We start from the raw sequence: 24302 nt of genomic DNA, 5'->3' as shown, positions 1-24302 counted from the left end.
TAACCGAGAAATATTTCCTTAATCCTCTAAGGATAATTTTGACCACTATTAGTGATCTACTCCTGGATCACTATTGTATCCCCTTGCCAAACTCATGGCAAGGTACACAATAGGTCTGGTACACAGCATGCATACTTTATAGAACCTATGGCTGACGCATAGGGAATGACTTTCATTCTCTCTCTATCTTATGCCATGGTCGGGCTTTGAGTCTTACTCAACTTCACACCTTACAATATAGGCAAGAACTCCTTCTATGACTGATCCATTTTGAACTTCTTCAAAATCTTGTCAAGGTATGTGTTTTGTGAAAGTCCTATTAAGCGTCTCGATCTATCCTTATAGATCTTGATGCCCAATATATAAGTAGCTTCATCGAGGTCCTTCATTGAAAATTTCTTTATTCAAGTATCCTTTATGCTATCCAGAAATTCTATATTATTTCCAATCAATAATATGTTGTCCATATATAATATCAGAAATGCTACAAAGCTCCCACTCACTTTCTTGTAAATACATGCTTCACCATAAGTTTATATAAAACCATATGCTTTGATCACCTTATCAAAGCATATACTCCAACTCCGAGATGCTTGTACCAATCCATAGATGGATTACTAGAGTTTGCACACTTTGTTAGCACCTTTAGGATCGACAAAACCTTTTGGTTGCATCATATACAATTCTTCTTTAAGAAATCCATTAAGGAATGCAGTCTTGACATCCATTTGCCATATTTCATAAAATGCAGCAATTGCTAACATGATTTAGATAGACTTAAGCATCGCTACGAGTGAGAAAATCTCATCGTAGTCAACACCTTGAACTTGTCAAAAACCTTTTGCGACAAGTCGAGCTTTCTAAATAGTAATACTACCATCAGTGTCCGTCTTCCTCTTGAAGATCCATTTATTCTCTATTGCTTGCGATCATCGGGCAAGTCAACCAAAGTCCATACTTTGTTCTCATACATGGATCCCATCTTAGATTTCATGGCCTCAAGCCAGTTTGCGGAATCTGGGCTCATCATCGCTTCCTCATAGTTCATAGGTTCTTCATGGTCTAGTAACATGACTTCCAGGACAAGATTACCGTACCACTCTGGTGCAGAACGTGCTCTGGTTAACCTACAAGGTTCGGTAGTAACTTGATCTGAAGTTCCATGATCATTATCATTGGCTCCCTCTCTAGTTGGTGTAGGCATCACGGGAACAGTTTTCTGTGATGAGCTACTTTTCAATTCGAGAGAAGGTACAATTACCTCATCAAGTTCTACTTTCCTCCCACTCACTTCTTTCGAGAGAAACTCCTTCTCTAGAAAGGATTCATTATTAGCAACAAAGATTTTGCCTTCGGATCTGTGATAGAAGGTGTACCCAATAGTTTCTTTTGGGTATCCTATGAAGACGCACTTCTCCGATTTGGGTTCGAGCTTATCAGGCTGAAGCTTTTTCACATAAGCATCGCAACCCCAAACTTTAAGAAATGACAGCTTAGGTTTCTTGCCAAACCACAGTTCATACGGTGTCATCTCAATGGATTTAGACAGTGCCCTATTTAACGTGAATGCAGCTATCTCTAATGCATAACCCCAAAACGATAGCGGTAAATCAGTAAGAGACATCATATATCACACCATATCTAATAAAGTATGGTTACGACGTTCGGACACACATTTATGCTGTGGTATTCCAGGTGGCGTGAGTTGTGAAACTATTCCACATTGTTTTAAACGAAGGCCAAACTCATAACTCAAATAGTCGCCTTCGCGATCAGATCGTAGAAACTTTATTTTCTTGTTACGATGATTCTTCACTTCACTCTGAAATTCTTTGAACTTTTCAAATGTTTCAGATTTGTGTTTCATTAAGTAGATATGCCCATGTCTGCTCAAATCATTTGTGAAGGTCAGAAAATTACGATACCTGTCGCGAGCCTCAACACTCATCGGGCCGCATACATCAGTATGTATTATTTCCAATAAGTCATTGGCTTGCTCCATTGTTCTGGAGAACGGAGTGTTAGTCATCTTGCCCATAAGGCATGGTTCACAAGCATCAAATGATTCATAATCAAGTGATTCCAAAAGTCCATCTGCATGGAGTTTCTTTATGCGCTTTACACCAATATGACCTAAATGGTAGTGCCACAAGTATGTTACACTATCATTATTAACTTTGCATCTTTTGGCATCAATATTATGAATATGTGTATCACTACGATCGAGATTCAATAAACCATTCACATTGGGTGTATGACCATAGAAGGTTTTATTCATGTAAACAAAACAACAATTATTCTCTGACTTAAATGAATAAACGTATTGTAGTGAACATGATCCAATCATATTCATGCTCAATGCAAACACCAAATAACATTTATTTAGGTTCAACAGTAATCCCGAAGGTAGAGGGGGTGTGCGATGGTGATCTTATCAACCTTGGAATCACTTCCAACACACATCGTCACCTCACCCTTAACTAGTCTTTGTTCATTCTGCAACTCCTGTTTCGAGTTACTAATCTTAGCAACTGAACCGGTATCAAATACCTAGGGGCTACTATGAACACTAGTAAAATACCCATCAATAACATGTATATCAAATATACATTTGTTCACTTTGCCATCCTTCTTATCCGCCAAGGTTTTTGGGGCAGTTCTGCTTCCAGTGACCAGTCTCTTTGCAGTAGAAGCACTCAGTTTCAGGCTTAGGTCTAGCCATGGGCATCTTCACGAGAGTGGCAACTTGCTTGCCATTCTACTTGATGTTCCATTTCTTTCCCTTGCCCTTTTTCTTGAAACTAGTGGTCTTGATGCTATTTCCTGATTTCTACCTTCGTCGATTTCAGCATCACAAGCTTGGGAATCGTTTTCGCCATCCCTTGCATATTATAGTTCATCGCGAAGTTCTAGTAACTTGGTGATAGTGACTAGAGAACTCTGCTAATCACTATATTAAAGATTAACTCCCACTTGATTCAAGTGATTGTAGTACCCCGACATTCTGAGCACATGTTCACTAGCTGAGATATTCTCCTCCATCCTGTAGGTAAAGTACTTGTCAGAGGTCTCATACCTCTTAACATGGGCATGAGTCTGAAATAACATTTCCAGCTCTTGGAACATCTCATATGCTCCATGGCGTTCAAAATGTTTTTGAAGTCCCAGTTCTAAGCCGTAAAGCATGGCACACTAAACTATTAAGTAGTCATCATATCGAGCTTGCCAAACGTTCATAACGTCTGCATCTGCTCCCGCAATAGGTCTGTCACCTAGCGGTGCATCAAGGACATACTTATTCTGTGTAGCAATGAGGATAATCCTCAGATCACGGACCCAGTCCGCATCATTGCTACTATCATCTTTCAACTTAGTTTTCTCTAGGAATATATCAAAAATAAAATAGGGAGCTATACACGAGCTATTGATCTACAACATAGATATGCAAATACTATCAAGACTAAGTTTATGATAAATTAAGTTCAATTAATCAAATTACTTAAGAACTCCCACTTAGATATATACATCCCTAAAGTCATCTAAATGATCACGTGATCCATATCAACTAAGCCATGTCTGATCATCATGTGAGATGGAGTAGTTTTCAATGGTGAACATATCTATGTTGATCATATCTACTATATGATTCATGTTCGACCTTTCGGTCTCCAGTGTTCCGAGGCCATGTCTGTACATGCTAGGCTCGTCAAGTTTAACCTGAGTATTCCGCATGTGCAAAACTGTCTTGCACCCATTGTATGTGAACGTAGCACTACTATCATCTTTTAACTAGTAATGGCGCACTGTCCACTAGTGCGCCATTACTAACAATTTTTTTAATTTTTTTAAACTGCTAATGGCGCACCACACATCAGGTGCGCCATTAGTAACCCTCGTGCTAAATGCACCCCCCCTTGTGGACCGCCTTTTCAGTTTAAAAAAAATAAAAGAAAATGATGGAAATGTCAAAAAAATAAAAGAAAATAAGTTTCCCATGTGATATGTGGTCTAGTTGTTGGGAAAATTTACAAATATGAATTTCGACTTTATTTGCAAAATCTCTCTGGAATTTAGTAAAATGGGCATAACTTTTGCATACGAACTCGGATTAAAAAGTTTTTATATGAAAAATCATCTACTCAAAAAGTTACATCCGAATTCAACCGGGGGAACCTTGTTCAACATCTTCAAAATCCCCAAAAACCTAACAGAACGAAAGATACGGGGATTTTAAGATCTAGAGGGAGGAAAAATGAAAAAATATTCAAAATTACTAGTGGCGCACCATTTGCTAGGTGCGCCACTAGTAAGAGAAAAAAAATGTTTTCAATGTTTTTGGATTTTTTTTTCAAAATATGATACATAATATGACCGGGAAGTTTGAAATATTTTTTCAAAATTTCATCACACTCATGAGCATGAACAAAGTCCTAGACATCAACAAGGTTTAATAGGATTGATATAATAGATATATCAACAAGTGCGTGTGAAGTGAGCTGGTGCTAGGGTTGGATAGAACTGCGAAGTTAAGCATGCTCGGGCTGGAGTAGTGTGAGGATGGGTGACCTTCCGGGAAGTTTGACCACAGAGTGCGATTTGACTTGAGAGATTAAGCCATAGTGACCCGAGATTAAGAAAAAAACGCAAAAAAAATTCTGAATTTTTTTTTGAAAAAATTTTGTTAGTAATGGCGCACTTCTATGTGGTGCGCCATTACTAAGCCAGATAGTAATGGCGCACCAGATAGGCATAGTAATGGCGCACCAGAGGTGCGCCATTACTATTTGTTACTAATGGCGTGATAATAGTGGCGCACCTGTAGTGCGCCATTAATGGCCAAAATAGGTGCGCCACTAATTAGCCTTTTTCTAGTAGTGTAGAGCTTATCACACCCGATCATCACCTGGTGTCTTAGCACGATGAACTGTCACAACGGTGCATACTCAGGGAGAACACTTATACCTTGAAATTTTAGTGAGGGATCATCTTATAATGCTACCGCCGTACTAAGCAAAATAAGATGCATAAAAGATATACATTACATGCAATCAAAATATGTGACATGATATGGACATCATCATCTTGTGCCTTTGATCTCCATCTCCAAAGCACCGTCATGATTTCCATCATCACCGGCTTGACACCTTGATCTCCATCGTAGCATCATGGTCATCTTGCCAACTATTGCTTCTACAACTATCGCTAACGCATAGTGATAAAGTAAAGCAATTACATGGCGTTTGCATTTCATACAGTAAAGCGACAACCATAAGGCTCCTGCCATTTGCCAATAACTTTGACAAAATATGATCATCTCATACAATAACATATACAACATGTCTTGACCATATAACATCACAACATGCCTTGCAAAAACAAGTTAGACGTCCTCTACTTTGTTGTTGCAAGTTTTACGTGGCTTCTACGAGCTTCTAGTAAGAACCGTCTTACCTATGCATCAAAACCACAACGGTGATTTATCAAGTTTGTTGTTTTAACCTTCAACAAGGACCGGCCACAGTCAAATTCGATTCAACTAAAGTTGGAGAAACGGACACCCGACAGCCACCTTTATGCAAAACTAGCTGCATGTCTGTCGGTGGAACCGTTCTCATGAACATGGTCATGTAAGGTTGGTCCGGGCCGCTTCATACAACAATACCGCCGAATCAAAATAATACATTGGTAGTAAGTAGTATGATACCACCCACAACTCTTTGTGTTCTACTCGTGCATATCATCTACGCATAGACCTGTCTTTGATACCACTGTTGGGGAACGTAGCATGCAACTTCAAAAAAATTCCTACGCTCACGCAAGATCTATCTAGGAGATGCATAGCAATGAGAGGGGGAGAGCGTGCCCACGTACCCTCGTAGACTGAAAGCGAAGTGTTTGACAATGCTGTTGATGTAGTCAAACTTCTTCTCATCCCGACCGATCAAGTACCAAACGTACGGCACCTCCGAGTTCTGCACACGTTCAGCTCGATGACGTCCCTCGAACTCTTGATCCAGCAAAGTGTCGAGGGAGAGTTTCGTCAGCACGATGGCGTGGTGATGGTGATGGTGAAGTGATCCGCGCAGGGCTTTGCCTAAGCACTACGGCAATATGACCGGAGGCGTAAACCATGGAGGGGGGCGCCGCACACGGCTAGGAATCAATGTTGTGTGTTCTAGCGGTGCCCCCCACATATATATAGGTGGGAGAGGGAGAGGGGCATCAAGGGGCACCCCAAGTAGGAGTAATCCTACTTGGGAGCCTCCTATAATTTGGCCTCCCCCCTTCCATAAGTGTCGGAGGGGGAGGAAAGAGAGGGGGGAGTGTCGGTGTCAAAACCGGTCGATCTCGGGTAGGCAGTCCCGAACTGTGCGTCTGAGGATCGAAGGTAATAGGAGGCAGGGGACATGATGTTACCCAGGTTCGGGCCCTCTTGATGGAGGTAATACCCTACTTCCTGCTTGATTGACTTTGATGAGTGTATGGGTTACAAGAGTTGATCTACCACAATATCGTACTGGCTAAACCCTAGATGTCTAGCCTGTATGATTGTGATTGTCTCTATGGACTAAACCCTCCGGTTTATATAGACATTGGAGGGACCTAGGGTTGTACAAAGTCGGTTTACAGAGAAGGGAATCTTCATATCCAAACGCCAATCTTGCCTTCCATGCCAAGGAGAGTCCCATCCGGACACAAGGGGAAGTCTCCTATCTTGTATCTTCACGACCCACTAGTCCGGCCCATGTCACATAGCCCGGACGCCCGGGGACCCCCTAATCCAGGACTCCCTCAATAGCCCTTGAACCAGGCTTCAATGACGATGTGTCCGACACGCAGATTGTCTTCGGCATTGCAAGGCGGGTTCCTCCTCCGAATACTCCAAAGTAGTTTATAAAAGGGACTATATCCGGCTCTGTACAATAGTTACAACCCTGCACCACAAGGGTAAATACTTAAACAAAAATAGGTCATGTCTTCTGATGGCTTTTTCGGTGAGGCATCATGTTCCAGCCTTCGAACCGTTTTTTAGCTTCTCGCTTCGCATTTCGAAACGCGGTCTTCATTGACACGTCTCGTCAAAGCAGAGATCGTGTCCCCTTATTGCGGGGTTCTCATCAATACAGGTTTGGGTAACCCAACCGTGCTGTTCACATGACTTCTGGGGAATAGGTGAGTTTTAAGGCTCGTGAGGGGGGCGCTCAATATTCACTGCCTTTATAAGAAGATAAGGATCCTCCTTTTCACCCCACACCTTCTTCCTCCTTAGCCCATCTGCCCTCAAGCTCCAGCGCCCAAGTTTCAATCCCTTCCGTCCCCACCAAACACTCCATCCATGTCTGGATCTGGAGCGCATGGCAAGTGGATGGCCTCCTCCGTCACGGAGGGGAACATCAAGGAACTCCGGGAAGCGGGGTACTTAGCCAAAGAAATCGCCCGTCGGCTCCCTGCCAAGAAGCAGATCATCCCCACCCCGGAGCCCAATGAGAGGGTAGTATTTATCCCCCACTTGCTTCGCAGGCCAGGGTTTCCACTCCACCCTTTCGTCCACGGGCTCATGTTCTACTACGGGCTAGATTTCCATGATCTAGCCCCGAATTCATTCCTCAACATCTCGGCATTCGTCGTCGTGTGCGAGGCATTCCTCCACATCCCCCCACTTCGGCCTGTGACTCATGGTCTTCAATGTGAAGCCCAAAGTGGTTGAGGGTCAGCACGCGGAGTGTGGCGGCGCCATGGTGAGCAAGCTCCCTAACGTCACCTAGCCCAAGGGGACCTTCGTAGATACCGTGAAGGGATGGCAATAGGAGTGGTTCTACATCACCGAACCTCGTGACACCACATGGGCCGCCACTCCTGAATTCAAATCTAGCCCTCCGATGCGGCTTACATCATGGATCAAGAAGGGCCTGGACTAGGCATCATCCCACGAGGTGATGACGCTGCAGAAGCGGGTCCAAAGCATGATAGAGAAGAACACCAACCTTGCCAATGTGATCCAGGTGATGTTTTTTGTCGGATTCTCCCCTGCACAAAGATATATGGAAGCTGCTTTTCAAGGCCCAGAAGTCGTGGCCGAAAACAACCGAAGACCTCGGCCTCGACCGTGCTCATCAGGCCACTCCAGTAAGTTTTTCTGACTTTCAAGCATATCCTCAACTCATAGATCCGAAGAGCATACTAAGCCTTCCCCTTTGTTCTTCTGGGTTGGACCAAGAAGGCGGAGCGGATCCAGTTTCCGGCTCCACTGCCCGAAGACCCAACTATTCCTCTTTTGACGAAGATGCTGGTTCCGGCGCTGTACCAGGCGCCGGAGAAGAAAGCCAACAAGAAGGGTAAGGAGGCCAGAACAGGCCTTCGCCGTAAAGGTACTTCAGAAATAATGTCCGAAGATACCGAAGCTCCCTCCTCCCATGAGGGAGACGAAGACAAAGAGGAAGAGGAGGAGAAAAAGTCTCCCCCTAAGGGAGAAAATAAGAAAAGGGGGGCCTCCGCAGACCTAGAGGTGGAGGTGTCCAAGAAGGGGAAACTCTCCCTTCCGGATGATTCGGAATCGGTCGCCAAAGCCGTCCCTGAGTGGAACCCTAGGTCGAAGCCCCTGGCCGGATCGTAAGTATTCAAAGATAATGTACTCCTTCCGTTTCTTTTTAGTTTGCACACAAGGTTAGGTCAAAGTCAATCTTTGTAAAGTTTGACTAACTTTATACTAAAAGATATAAACATTAGCAATATGAAATCAACATTATCACATGCACCACGAAATGTATTTTCATACTATATAATTTTAATATTGTAGATGTTCATATTTTTTTATATAAATTTGGTCAAACTTTGTGTAGTTTGACTTTGACCAAATCTTATATGCGGAGTAAAAAGAAAAGGGGAAGTGTATATCCGGCTTTTTATGAATTGTAGGATGACATATCATCTATGTTTTTCAGTCCGGCCTATGACCTCCCCCAACAATCATTGTCTTCGGGGAATTCATTGGCACCAGAGATGATGGAGAGCAAATCGCCTCCACAAGCCTCCCCGCCACGTGCCACGGATGACGCCGAGGTGCTATCCCAAAGGACCTCTCTAGGCCAGGGAGAGGTGCAGAAGGCCGTTGAAATGACGCTAGAGGGAAATGCCTCAGCGACTAGAAACATGGGGGCGGAATCCCCATGGAAACTGACGGCGGGGGCCTTGACCAATCCGGCCCCCAGCCGAATATTGCTCTGGAGTCCCACATGGCTGCGGACCCGAGCGGGTAGCCCCCTTCGAAAGAGGAGGGAGTGCTGACTCCACCGACGACCTCCATCAATCCAGAGGCACCGGATTAATTGAGGGAAGCACTTCACCATGCTTTCATCGTGGATGAACACCGTGCCCTGATGGGTACGGTGGTTGAAAAGGTTCAGTCTGCCAAAAGCGGACTAAATGAAGCATTCACTAGCCTGCTAACAGGTTTTGAGGTATGTGATGTAATATCTGTGGTTGCTTTTGCCTGTGTAAGAATACACCTGTGTATAGATAGTAGCCCCTGAGACTCTGTTCGGCTTTTTGAAGAAAGGGCCGGACAGAGGGTCGAATATTCCGGAGGTAACATACTTGTCAATTTTGGTGAACAGGCTTCGCTGCTAGCAGCTTTGGCCAAGAACGCAGAAGTTTCCGAACTCCAGCGAAAACTGAAGCTGGCTGATGATAAGATCAACCATATTAACAAATGGTTCGATGAGGCCCAAGGTATGCTTTTAAAAGACCCTTTACAAGCCTGAATTATAATGTAAACTTAGAGTTTTAAGCTCATGTGCCACTAATGATTGTAGGTAACGCGACCGAGGTCGAGGCCCTCAAGAGTGCCCTTGCCGAAGCCAGGGAGGAGGCGAGGGTTAGCAAAGCAGCTGCAGAGAAGGCAACTGCGAATGTGGAGGCTGAAAAGGCCGCCTGCCTTAAGTATGAGGTGAGGGTGACAGAAGTAGAGCAAGCGCTCCAGGAGGCCACCACCAAGTGTGAGTCCTTGGAGGAGAGTAACAAGGCCCAAGCGGTCGAACTCACCAAGGCTCTTGGAGTTGCAAAGGAGGCACGGTCCGAGTCTCGTGCTGCTTGCGAGGAGATCAAGCAGGCCAGATAGATAGCAGCTGGTAAGCCTTTTCTTTTACAGAGTATATTCGACGGTCGAAGATATGCGTTGCTAAATCAACTTTGGAGTGCTCCAGATGCTTTTGCGGATCTCCCGAGGAGTGCTGCTGATGGCGCCCAATATTTCCAGCCCCAAGACGGGAACGCGACGGAGAAGCTCTTCTGGTCGCAGCATTTGGCGCTGGAGCGACCAGCGCTACTCAACAATCAGATGATGCAGCTGGCGGAGCTGCACAGGATGTCCGTCTTGGCCATGAAGGACATCATAGTCTGGCTGTGGCCAGCTGGACCCATTCTGAGTTGCTACTTTGGCCTAGTCAAGTGTCTCCGCGATGCTTTGCCCCGAATAGATGCAGTAAAGCGCTCGACATGCATTGAGGGCACGCAGATGGCCTTTACCCGTGTCAAAATGCACTGGGCGAAGATGAAGGCTGCCAGCGTAGCCGTTGAAGGTCCGCTCGGAGACAAGGTCCACCGCACGCCAGAGCGCTATTTCGACGATGTCCTTGAGGGTGCCCGTTTGATAGAGGGTCAATGCTCGAAGGGCATTATGTTCGAGTAAATGTATTCCGGCCACCTAGGCACTTTATCATAAACCGAGGCTTTCGTAATATATGTGTGCCTGTTATCTTGAATTACTTCTCCTCCTGTGCGGTCGTTTGTATCTTTGAGAGTTTGCCACTCATCGGATTCATCCCCCACGTAAATAGTATGGGATAGCACATAATCACTTTTGAGCCAACGTCTTGGTCCGTAAAGGAGGTGTTAGTGCGGCGAGCGAGGCAATCGGACTATGCGGCTTTACCACTCTCACTTAGCCATAGGACTTTGGTAATGGGGTTATAAGATAGCCCATGGTGCATATGCAGCTATCAAACTTAGATGCCTTTAGACGCGTGCCTGAACAAAGCCAGACCTTCGTGTAATACGGAAGAAATCTCTAGAGATTTAATAAGTCACCGAATTGCTGACCAGCTCTCGCCACATCACGATAGTCAGTTTTCGGCTTTCTCTACCGAGGTGCTTGACTGGGCTAGCCGGAAACACAGTCGCAGTAGTTCTCCCTTTACTACCTTAGTAGAAAAAATGGAACATAAGGTGGTAAGCACAGGAGCCGGGCAACCCAAGTATTGACCAAAGACGTGATTCGGAGCCGATGCATATAATGCAGTATTCGGAACGCCGAAGTGTACTCTGAGAGTGTTCGGACTTTCTATTGTGGAAGATATATTTGGCTTGAATAGAGCCCCTGGCAATTTAAGTTGTACCAAGGTGTATATGCCAATTTGAACGTAAAATGGGAAGACAGATTAAAAAGAGGCCAATACCAAACAAGGCTGGGCGAAACTGTTTCCAATATAATCTGATTGGTACGTCAAAATGTATTTTTATAGAAGATGCAATAGTAATCCCGGCTAGAACAAGGGAAAGATGTATACAGGTCCTGAATTTGAAAAAATGATCTTGAAGATCCTTTGGACATTCTGCCTCACGTTTGCGCAGCTTTTCACCTGGGTTTAGGATCCTTTGAAAGGACCGACAATCCAGTAAGCATAAGGGGCCTAGAAGGGGGCCCTTATTAGCTCTGGAAATTGATGCGGGCTGTGAAAACCTAAAAAAATAAAAACAAGATGAAAAAGCTGGAGCAATATGTAGGTCCGGATAGGGTCAAGCCGTATCGTGGACCCTATGTTTAGTATGCCTCTGTCCGTGCCCATGGTATTTTTAACGCGTAGTTATGTACGTGCGGCACGTATGCCGATGTCAGGCTGGGGTACTAACGGAGGCCGAATTGCTAATCTAGCTCTGGATGAGCCGAATTCTCGGTCTGCAGGGTAGGCCAGACTTGTTTAACAGTGTCCGGAGATTTGACTGCTAGTGCAATATTCGGCCTGGCGAGGCCACCCTGCACCTCGGTTGCCAGGGCCACAGTATGCTCCTCTGTACAAAGGGAGCGCTCCGTGTTTCCATTGACTGTTATAATGCCACGTGGTCCAGGCATCTTGAGCTTAAGATAAGCGTAGTTGGGACTGCGTTGAAATGGGCGAAAGTAGTTCGTCCGAGTAGTGCGTGATAGCCACTTTGGAACGTGACAATGTCGAAGATCAAGTCTTCACTCCAGAAGTTATCCGGTGAGACGAAGACGACTTCCAGCATTATGGATCCTGTGCAACAGGCCTCTACATCGGGTATTACCCCTTTAAAGGTGGTTTTTAGTGGGCTTGATTCTTGATGGATCAATGCCCATTTTACGGAAGGTGTCTTGATAAAGCAGATTGAGACTGTTGTCGCCATCCATAAGGACTCGCGTGAGGTGGAATCCATCAATAATTGGATCAAGGACCAATGCAACCGAACCCCCATGACAGATACTGGTCGGATGGTCTCTATGATCGAAGGTGATTGGGTAGGCTGACCATCGATTAAATTTTGGGGCGACTGGCTCTAAGGCATAGACGTCCCTTATCGTGCGCTTGCGCTCCTGCTTGGGGATGTGAGTGACGTAGATCATGTTTACTGTTTTGAACTCAGGGGGAAATTTCTTCTGTCCCCCTGTGTTCTGTAGGCGAGGATCTTCATCATCGTCCTTGCTGGGCGGCCCTTTCCCCTTGTGTTCGACATAGAGCTTGCCGGCCTGTTTAAATACCCAACAATTTCTGTTGGTGTGATTGGCAGGCTTATCGGGGGTGCCATGAATCTGGCAAGGTTGATCGAGTATTATGTCCAAACTAGATGGATCATCTCTGTTTCCTTTGAATGGATTCTTCCGTTGACCTGGTTTAGAGCCACTGAATCCGGCGTTAACCGTCGTGTCTTCGGCATCTTGGTTGTTGTTTTGTTGTTTGTGCTTGTTGCGTCATGGCTAGCCATTGCCATCCCTGGCTTCGGAGGTGCCAGGGTCGCTGGTGCTTTTGCTTCTACGAGCTCGCCAGCTATCTTCTCCCGCGCAAAAGCAGGTCATGAGTGTGGTAAGGGATGCCATGGGCTTCGGCTTTTCTTGGCCAAGGTGTTGGGCGAGCCACTCGTCTCGCGCACTATGTTTAAAGGCCGCGAGGGCTTTGGTGCCCGGACAATCCACAATTTGATTCTTTTTAATTAAGAACCTGGTCCAGAGTTTCCGGGTTGATTCTCCGGGTGGCTGGACTATGTGACTAAGGTCATTGGCGTCTGGGGGCCGAACATAGGTACCTTGGAAGTTGTCTCTAAAGGCATCCTCCAAGTCTTCCCAGCTACCGATAGAGTTCTCTGGGAGTCTGTTTAGCTAGTGCCGAGCTGGTCCCTTTAATTTGAGCGGGAGGTATTTGATGGCATGGATATCATCACCGCGTGCCATGTGGATATGGAGAAGAAAGTCCTCGATCCATACTACGGGATCTGTCGTACCGCTGTATGATTCAATGTTGACGGGTTAAAACCCTTTTGGGAACTGATGTTCCATTACTTCGTCGGTGAAGCATAGGGGGTGTGCGGCGCCTTTGTACCGGGTGATATTGCGGCGTAGTTCGGACGAAGGTTGTATGCGGTTTTCGGCCTGATGTCTACTACACAACCTTCTTCTTGTAGACGTTGTTTGGCCTCCAAGTGCTGAGGTTTGTAGGACAGTAGCAAATTTCCCTCAAGTGGATAACCTAAGGTTTATCAATCCGTAGGAGGCGTAGGATGAAGATGGTCTCTCTCAAGGAACCCTACAACCAAATAACAAAGAGTCTCTTGTGTCCCCAACACACCCAATACAACGGTAAATTGTATAGGTGCACTAGTTCGGCGAAGAGATGGTGATACAAGTGGTATATGGATAGTAGATAATAGTTTTTGCAATCTGAAAATATAAAAACAACAAGGTAACTAATGATAAAAGTGGGCGTAAATGGTATTGCAATGCTAGGAAACAAGGCCTAGGGTTCATACTTTCGCTAGTGCAAGTTCCCTCAACAATAATAACATAATTGGATCACATAACTATCCCTCAACATGCAACAAAGAGTCACTCCAAAGTCACTAATAGCGGAGAACAAACGAAGAGATTATGGTAGGGTACGAAACCACCTCAAAATTATTCTTTCCAATCAATCCGTTGGGCTATTCCTATAAGTGTCACAAACAACCGTAGAGTTCGTACTAGAATAACACCTTAAGACACAAATCAACCAAAACCCTAATGTCACCTAGATACTCCAATGTCACCTCAAGTATCCGTGGGTATGATTATACGATATGCATCACACAATCTCAGATTCATCTATTCAACCAACACATAGAACCTCAAAGAGTGCCCTAAAGTTCCTACCGGAGAATCATGACGAAAACGTGTGCCAACCCCTATGCATAGGTTCATGGGCGGAACCCGCAAGTTGATCACCAAAACATACATCAAGTGAATCACGTGGTACCCCATTGTCACCACAGATACGCACGACAAGACATACATCAAGTGTTCTCAAATCTTTAAAGACTCAATCCGATAAGATAACTTCAAAGGGAAAACTCAATTCATTACAAGAGAGTAGAGGGGGGAGAAAACATCATAGGATCCAAATATAGTAGCAAAGCTCGCGATACATCAAGATCGTACCACCTCAAGAACACGAGAGAGAGAGAGAGAGATCAAACACATAGCTACTGGTACATACCCTCAGCCCCGAGGGAGAACTACTCCCTCCTCGTCATGGAGAGCACCAGGATGATGAAGATGGCCACCGGAGAGGGATTGCCCCCTCCGGCAGGGTGCTGGAACGGGTCTAGATTGGTTTTCGGTGGCTACGGAGGCTTCTGGCGGCGGAACTCCCGATCTATTGTGTTCCCCGATCGTTTTAGGTTATATCGAGATATATAGGTGGAAGAAGTACGTCAGGGGGCCACAAGGGGCCGCCTCCTCATTGATCCCCTGACGTGCACTCCAAGTCTTCTGGGCTTCTTCTGATCCAAAAATAAGTTCCGTGAAGTTTCAGGTCAATTGGACTCCGTTTGATTTTCCTTTTCTGCGATATTCTAAAACAAGGAAAAAACAGAAACTGGCACTGGGCTCTAGGTTAATAGGTTAGTCCCAAAAATAATATAAAAGTGTATAATAAAGCCCATAAACATCCAAAGTTGATAATATAATAGCATGGAACAATCAAAAATTATAGATACGTTGGAGACGTATCAACATCCCCAAGCTTAATTCCTGCTCGTCCTCGAGTAGGTAAATCATAAAAGCAGAATTTTTGATGTGGAATGCTACCTAACATATTTATCAATGTAATTTTCTTTATTGTGGCAAGAATATTCAGATCCATAAGATTCAAGACAAAAGTTTAATATTGACATAGAAATAATAATACTTCAAGCATACTAACTAAGCAATTATGTCTTCTCAAAATAACATGGCCAAAGAAAGCTATCCCTACAAAATCATATAGTCTGGCTATGCTCTATCTTCACCACACAAAATATTTAAATCATGCACAACCCCGATGAAAATCCAAGAAATTGTTTCATACTTTTGATGTTCTCAAATTTTTTCAATCTTCACGCAATACATGAGCGTGAGCCATGGACATAGCACTATAGGTGGAATAGAATGGTGGTTGTGGAGAAGACAAAAAGGAGAAGATAGTCTCACATCAACTAGGCGTATCAACGAGCTATGGAGATGCCCATCAATAGATATCAATGTGAGTAAGTAGGGATTGCCATGCAACAGATGCACTAGAGCTATAAATGTATGAAAGCTCAACAAAAGAAACTAGTGGGTGTGCATCCAACTCGCTTGCTCACGAAGACCTAGGGCATTTTGAGGAAGCCCATCATTGGAATATACAAGCCAAGTTCTATAATGAAAGATTCCCACTAGTATATGAAAGTGACAACATAGGAGACTCTCTATCATGAAGATCATGGTGCTACTTTGAAGCACAAGTGTGGTAAAAGGATAGTAGAATTGCCCCTTCTCTCTTTTCTCTCATTTTTTGGGCCTTTCTCTTTTTTATGGCCTCTTTTTTTCTATTTTTTTATTTGGGCTTCTTTGGCTTCTTTGGCCTCTTTTATTTATTTTTTCATCCGGAGTCTCATCCCGACTTGTGGGGGAATCATAGTCTCCATCATCCTTTCCTCACTAGGACAATGCTCTCAAAATGATGATCATCACACTTTTATTTACTTACAACTCAACAATTACAACTCGATTCTTAGAACAAAATATGACTATATTAATGCCTCCGGCGGTGTACCGGGATGTTCAATGACTCATGAGTGACATGTATGAAAGAATTATGAGCGGTGGCTTTGCCACAAATACGATGTCAACTACATGATCATGCAAAGCAATATGACAATGATGAAGCATGTCATAATAAACATAACGGTGGTAAGTTGCATGGCAATATATCTCGGAATGACTATGGAAATGCCATAATAGGTAGGTATGGTGGCTGTTTTGAGGAAGATATATGGTGGGTTTATGGTACCGGCGAAAGTTGCGCGCTACTAGAGAGGCTAGCAATGATGGAAGGGTGAGAGTGCGTATAATCCATGGACTCAACATTAGTCATAAAGAACTCACATACTTATTGCAAAAATCTATTAGTTATCAAAACAAAGTACTATGCGCATGCTCCTAGGGGGATAGATTGGTAGGGAAAGACCATCGCTCGTCCCCGACCGCCACTCATAAGGAGGACAATCAATAAATAAATCATGCTCCGACTTCGTCACATAACGGTTCACCATACGTGCATGCTACGGGAATCACAAACTTCAACACAAGTATTTCTCATATTCACAACTACTCAACTAGCATGACTCTAATATCACCATCCTCATATCTCAAAACAATCATCAAGTATCAAACTTCTCATAATATTCAATGCACTTTATATGAAAGTTTTTATTATATCCCTCTTGGATGCCCATCATATTAGGACTAGTTTCATAACCAAAGCAGACTACCATGCTGTTTAAGACTCTCAAAATAATATAAGTGAAGCATGAGAGTTCATCTATTTCTTCAAAATAAAACCACCGCCGTGCTCTAAAAGGATATAAGTGAAGCACTAGAGCAACAACGAACTACTCCCAAAGATATAAGTGAAGATCAATGAGTAGTCGAATAATTATGCAACTATGTGAAGACTCTCTAACATTTAAGAATTTCAGATCTTGGTATTTTATTCAAACAGCAAGCAAAACTAAATAAAATAAAATGATGCTCCAAGCAAAACACATATCATGTGGCGAATAAAAATATAGCTCCAAGTAAAGTTACCGATGAACGAAGACGAAAGAGGGGATGCCTTCCGGGGCATCCCCAAGCTTAGGCTTTTGGTTGTCCTTTAATATTACCTTGGGGTGACTTGGGCATCCCCAAGCTTAGGCTCTTGCCACTCCTTATTCCATAGTCCATCGAATCTTTACCCAAAACTTGAAAACTTCAGAACACAAAACATAACAGAAAATCGTAAGCTCCGTTAGTATAAGAAAATAAATCACCACTTAGGTACTGTTGTGAACTCATTATAAATTCATATTGGTGTAATATATACTGTATTCCAACTTATATATGGTTCATACCCTCCGATACTACTCATAGATTCATCAAAATAAGCAAACGACACATCAAAAACAGAATCTGTCAAAAACAGAACAGTCTGTAGTAATCTGGATGAAATGTATACTTATGGAACTCATAAAATTCTAAAATAAATTTCTCGACCTGAGGAACTTATCTATTAATCATCTTCAAAAATAATTAACTAAATAGAACTCTCCAAATAAAAATGGCAGCGATTCTCGTGAGTGCTAAAGTTTCTGTTTTTTACAGCAAGATCAACAAGACTTTCCCCAAGTCTTCCCAACGGTTCTACTTGGCACAAACACTAATTAAAACATAAAACCATATATAAACAGAGGCTATATGAATTATTTATTACTAAGCAGTAGCAAAAAGTAAGGAACAAAAATAAAATTGGGTTGCCTCCCAACAAGCGCTATCGTTTAACGCCCCTAGCTAGGCATGATGATTTCAATGATGCTCACACAAAGGATAAGAATTGAAACATAAAGAGAGCATCATGAAGAACATGACTAGCACATTTAAGTCTAACCCATTTCCTATGCATAGGGATTTTGTGAGCAAACAACTTATGGGAACAAGGATCAACTTGCATAGGAAGGTAAAACAAGCATAACTTCAAGATTTTAAGCACATAGAGAGGAAACTTGATATTATTGCAACTCCTACAAGCATATGTTCCTCCCTCATAATAATTTTCAGTAGCATCATGAATTAATTCAACAATATAACCAGCACCTAAATCATTCTTTTCATGATCTACAAGCATAAAAAATTTACTATTCTCCACATAAGAAAATTTCTTCTCATGAATAGTAGTGGGAGCAAACTCAACAAAATAATTACCATGTGAAGCATAATCCAATTGAAAACTAAAATCATGATGACAAGTTTCATGGATATCATTATTCTTTATAGCATACAAGTCATCACAATAATCATCATAGATAGCAACTTTGTTCTCATAATCAATTGGAACCTCTTCCGAAATAGTGGATTCATCACAAAATAAAGTCATGACCTCTCCAAATCCACTTTCATCAATATAATCATCATAAATAGGAGGCATGCTTTCATCATAATAAATTTTCTCATCACAACTTGGGGGGCAAAAAATATCATCTTCATCAAACATAGCTTCCCCAAGCTTGTGGCTTTGCATATCATTAGCATCATAGATATTCAAGGAATTCATACTAACAACATTGCAATCATGCTCATCATTCAAAGATTTAGTGCCAAACATTCTAATGCATTGTTCCTCTAGCACTTGAGCACAATTATCGGAATCCTTATTTTCATGATAGATATTAAAAAGATGAAGCATATAAGGTACCCTTAATTCCATTTTTTTGTAATTTTATTTTATAAACTAAACTAGTGATAAAACAAGAAATAAAAAGATTTGATTGCAAGATCTAAAGACATACCTTCAAGCACTCACCTCCCCGGCAATGGCGCCAGAAAAGAGCTTGATGTCTACTACACAACCTTCTTCTTGTAGACGTTGTTGGGCCTCCAAGTGCAGAGGTTTGTAGGACAGTAGCAAATTTTCCTCAAGTGGATGACCTAAGGTTTATCAATCCGTAGGAGGCGTAGGATGAAGATGGTCTCTCTCAAGCAACCCTGCAACAAAATAACAAAGAGTCTCTTGTGTCCCCAACACACCCAATACAACGGTAAATTGTATAGGTGCACTAGTTCGGCGAAGAGATGGTGGTACAAGTGGTATATGGATAGTAGATAATCGTTTTTGTAATCTGAAAATATAAAAACAGCAAGGTAACTAATGATAAAAGTGAGCGTAAACGGTATTGCAATGCTAGGAAACAAGGCCTAGGGTTCGTACTTTCGCTAGTGCAAGTTCCCTCAACAACAATAACATAATTGGATCACATAACTATCCCTCAACATGCAACAAGGAGTCACTCCAAAGTCACTAATAGCGGAGAACAAACGAAGAGATTATGGTAGGGTATGAAACCACCTCAAAGTTATTCTTTCCAATCAATCCGTTGGGCTATTCCTATAAGTGTCACAAACAACCCTAGAGTTTGTACTAGAATAACACCTTAAGACACAAATCAACCAAAACCCTAATGTCACCTAGATACTCCAATGTCACCTCAAGTATCCGTGGGTATGATTATACGATATGCATCACACAATCTTAGATTCATCTATTCAACCAACACATATAACCTCAAAGAGTGCCCCAAAGTTCCTACCGGAGAATCATGACGAAAACGTGTGCCAACCCCTATGCATAGGTTCATGGGCGGAACCCGCAAGTTGATCACCAAAATATACATCAAGTGAATCACGTGGTATCCCATTGTCACCACAGATACGCACGGCAAGACATACATCAAGTGTTCTCAAATCTTTAAAGACTCAATCCGATAAGATAACTTCAAAGGGAAAACTCAATTCATTACAAGAGAGTAGAGGGGGGAGAAAACATCATAGGATCCAAATATAGTAGCAAAGCTCGCGATACATCAAGATCGTACCACCTCAAGAACACGAGAGAGAGAGAGATCAAACACATAGCTACTGGTACATACCCTCAGCCCCGAGGGAGAACTACTCCCTCCTCGTCATGGAGAGCACCAGGATGATGAAGATGGCCACCGGAGAGGGATTGCCCCCTCCGGCAGGGTGCTGGAACGGGTCTAGATTGGTTTTCGGTGGCTACGGAGGCTTCTGGCGGGGAACTCCTGATCTATTGTGTTCCCCGATCAATTTAGGGTATATGGAGATATATAGGCGGAAGAAGTACGTCAGGGGGCCACGCGGGGCCCACGAGGGTGGAGGGAGCGCCCAGGGGCGATGGGCGCGCCCCCCTGCCTCGTGGCCTCCTCGTTGATCCCCTGACGTGCACTCTAAGTCTTCTGGGCTTCTTATGATCCAAAAATAAGTTCCGTGAAGTTTCAGGTCAATTGGACTCCGTTTGATTTTCCTTTTCTGTGATATTCTAAAACAAGGAAAAAACAGAAACTGGCACTGAGCTCTGGGTTAATAGGTTAGTCACAAAAATAATATAAAAGTGTATAATAAAGCCCATAAACATCCAAAGTTGATAATATAATAGCGTGGAACAATAAAAAAATATAGATACGTTGGATACGTATCACGACCCATGTGAGGTTGTGTCTATCACGCCAGGTTTGATGGTCGTCCTCGCGTGTTGGAGCACGCCTCCTCGATCCGTAGATTGATCTTGTTAGACCGGCTCTATTGTCTAGGTCCTTGTGTAAGTCGTAGGTATAGCCCGGGCCATCGCCTCCTTGCCCCGACGGCGGGGTGGCACGGGCTGCTGTTCGGCATGAGTAGCCGGTCTATCCCGTCCACATGGCGGTCGGTCGGGCTTGTCAGCAGTTTTATGCTTTGGCGGTATGGGCTCATAGGCCTCATCGTCGAATTGAGGTGGTAGCTTGCGCTTCGAGTAACTCTTAGTTGGGTGTTCAAGGCCGTATTCCTCGGCTGCCAAGACATTAGTCCATCTGTCATTGAGTAAATCCTAATCAGTTTGAAGCTGTTGCTGCTTCTTTTTCAGGCTTCTTGCAATTTCTATTAGCCTGCGCTTAAAGCGCTCTTGCTCGAGGGGCTCCTCTAGCATGATGAAGTCTTCGTTGCCGAGGCTCACATCCTCTTCGGAGATTGGTAGGTAGTTACTATCCTCCGAGTCTTCGTTCCCGATTGGATCATCGGGGTTAACTTGCCCATCCTCCCAATCATCCTGTTCGGATGTTGGCTCGACAGGGGCTTCGGGGTCTTCGGCATTCTCTGGAGTGTTATTGTCTTCGGTGCCGGTATTACTGTATTTTTCGCGACGCGATTTTGAGCGGCGCCGCTGACGTCGATGCTTTGGAGGTGCTTCGGCAGGCTTGTCCTCAACCGGATCCTTCTTGCCGTCATCGTCATCCTCTTTGGGTGTATCCACCATGTATACCTCGTATGTGGAGGTGGCCGTCCAACATCCGGTAAACGGAAGGTTTTGTCCTTAATCATCTCCGGCATCGTCGTCCATACAATCGATGTCTTCGAAGGCATAGTCCAGCATGTCAGTTAGATCTTCGACAATGGCTATGAAGTGGGTGGTGGGTGGGACGTAAAATTCCCTGCTCTCAGCCCCTAGACCGGGCTGGGCGTATTTCGGAAGTGATTCCTCTATAATGGCGAGGGACCACATTAAGTCCAGGGCCTCATTTAGGAGCGAGGTTTGGATAGGGAAGCGAGAGTTCGTCGAGCGACCGGGGTGAGGTCCTCCTGGCCGCACCCGCTTGTCGCGGATCTCGAGAGTTCGGATTTAAAGTCTGAGGGAGAGTCCGACGCTTTAGCGACAAGGGGAGTTCGGTTTGTCTTTGGGCTTGCTGATGATGCCGTCTCCTCCGGACCTTCGGTAGCGATTTCCATAATTGCAAGTAGTTCGGCGGGCTCTAAATTCCCGTCTTCGGACCCGATGGTCGCTCTGGATCTAAGGCCAGAGCGGCGGTCGGGGTCGCGAGTCCTTCGAAGATCAAGTCTCCTCGGATATCAGCGACATAGTTTAGGTTCCTGAAACTGATCTGATGACTAGGGGCGTAGCTGTCGATCTTCTCAAGGTGGCCAATCGAGTTGGCACGTAGTGCAAAGCCGCCGAATACAAAGATTTGGCTGGGGAGGAAAGTGTCCTCCGAAACGGCATCATTATAGGTAACCGAGCGAGCCATCGACCCTTCTGTCAACATCATAGAGGAACTCTCAATGAAAGCAGCAATGTCAGTGTCAAAACGACCGATCTCGGGTAGGGGGTCCCGAACTATGCGTCTGAGGATCGAAGGTAATAGGAGGTAGGGGACACGAGGTTTACCCAGGTTCGGGCCCTCTTGATGGTGGTAATACCCTACTTCCTGCTTGACTGACTTTGATGAGTATATGGGTTACAAGAGTTGATCTACCACGAGATCGTACTGGCTAAACCCTAGATGTCTAGCCTGTATGATTGTGATTGTCTCTACGGACTAAACCCTCTGGTTTATATAGACACCGAAGGGACCTAGGGTTGTACAAAGTTGGTTTAGAAAGAAGGTAATCTTCATATCTGAACGCCAAGCTTGCCTTCCACGCCAAGGAGTGTCCCATCCGGACACGCGGGGAAGTCTTCTATCTTGTATCTTCACGGCCCACCAGTCTGGCCCATGTCACATAGCCCGGACGCCCGGGGACCCCCTAATCCAGGACTCCCTCGGGGAGGGGAAGGAAAGGGGGAGGTCGAATCCTCCCCTTTCCTTCTCCCTTCCCTCCTTTCCTTTCCCCCTTATTTCGGCCTATAGGGGGTGCACCAGCCACTTAGGTGTTGGTCTATCCAACTCTTGGCCCATTTGGCCCATATAGCGTGACACCCTCGATTCAATCGTACACTAATCATACACACAACTGTGTATGATCAAAATCAAGGACTCACGGGAAGATGTCACAACACAACTCTAGACACAAATTAAAATAATACAGGCTTTATATTACAAGCCAAGGGCCTCGAGGGCTCGAATACATAAGCTCGAAGACACAGAAGTCAGCGAAAGCAATAATATCTGAGTACACACATAAGTTAAACAAGTTTGCCTTAAGAAGGCTAGCACAAAAGTAGCAACGATTGAAAAGGCAAGGCCTCCTGCCTGGGACCTCCTAACTACTCCTCGAAGTCAAACTCCACATAGAATCATCTTCGGGATACTCTGGATCTTGGACTCCATCATCTGGTTGCGACATCCGAGAAGAAAAGGAAAGGGGGAAAAGAGCGAGCAAAGCAACCGTGAGTACTCATCCAAAGTACTCGCAAGCAAGGAACTACAGTACATATGCATTGGTATCAATGAAATGGGTAGTATCGGTGGACTGAACTGCAGAATGCCAGGATAAGAGGGGGATAGCTAGTCCTATCGAAGATTACGCTTCTGGCAGCCTCCATCTTGAAGCATGTAGGAGAGAGTAGCTGGTAAGTTAACCAAGTATCATCGCATAGAATAATCCTACCTGGTGATCCTCTCCTCATCGCCCTGTGAGAGAGCGATCACCGGGTTGTATCTTGCACTTGAAAGGGTGTATTTTATTAAGTATCCAGTTCTAGTTGTCATAAGGTCAGAATACAACTCCGGGTCATCCTTTTACCGAGGGACATGACTATTCGAATAGATAAACTTCCCTGCAGGGGTGCACCACATTACCCAACATGCTCAATCCCTCTGGCCGAACACACTTTCTTCGGTCATGCCCGGCCTCGGAAGATCAACACGTCGCAGCCCTACCTAGGCACAACAAAGAGATCAGCACACCGGTCTGAATGCTATGCGCGCAGGGGACTAGGCCCATCGCCCATTGCACACCTGCATGCTGCGTACGCGGCCGGTAAGCAGACATAGCCTCCCTAATACAAGAGCAAGCATTCCAATCCAATCCTGCATGCGCCGCTCAGTCGCTGACATCAAGAAGGCTTCAGCTGATACCATGACGTTGAGTGCCCATAACTGTTCCCAGGTAGTTGGTTAGTGCATATAGGCCAGTGGCCAGACTCATATCAAACATCCAGATCTCATTAAGCGTGTTATTTGAAGTATCCGCGGACGCTGACTAGGGACCAGGC

Source organism: Triticum urartu, chromosome 6A (genome assembly GCF_056163025.1).
Source record: "Triticum urartu cultivar PI428250 chromosome 6A, HENAU_Tu73, whole genome shotgun sequence".
NCBI classification, from domain to species: domain Eukaryota; kingdom Viridiplantae; phylum Streptophyta; class Magnoliopsida; order Poales; family Poaceae; genus Triticum; species Triticum urartu.
The sequence above is the reverse complement of the archived record's forward strand: the minus strand, read 5'-3'. Positions refer to the sequence as shown.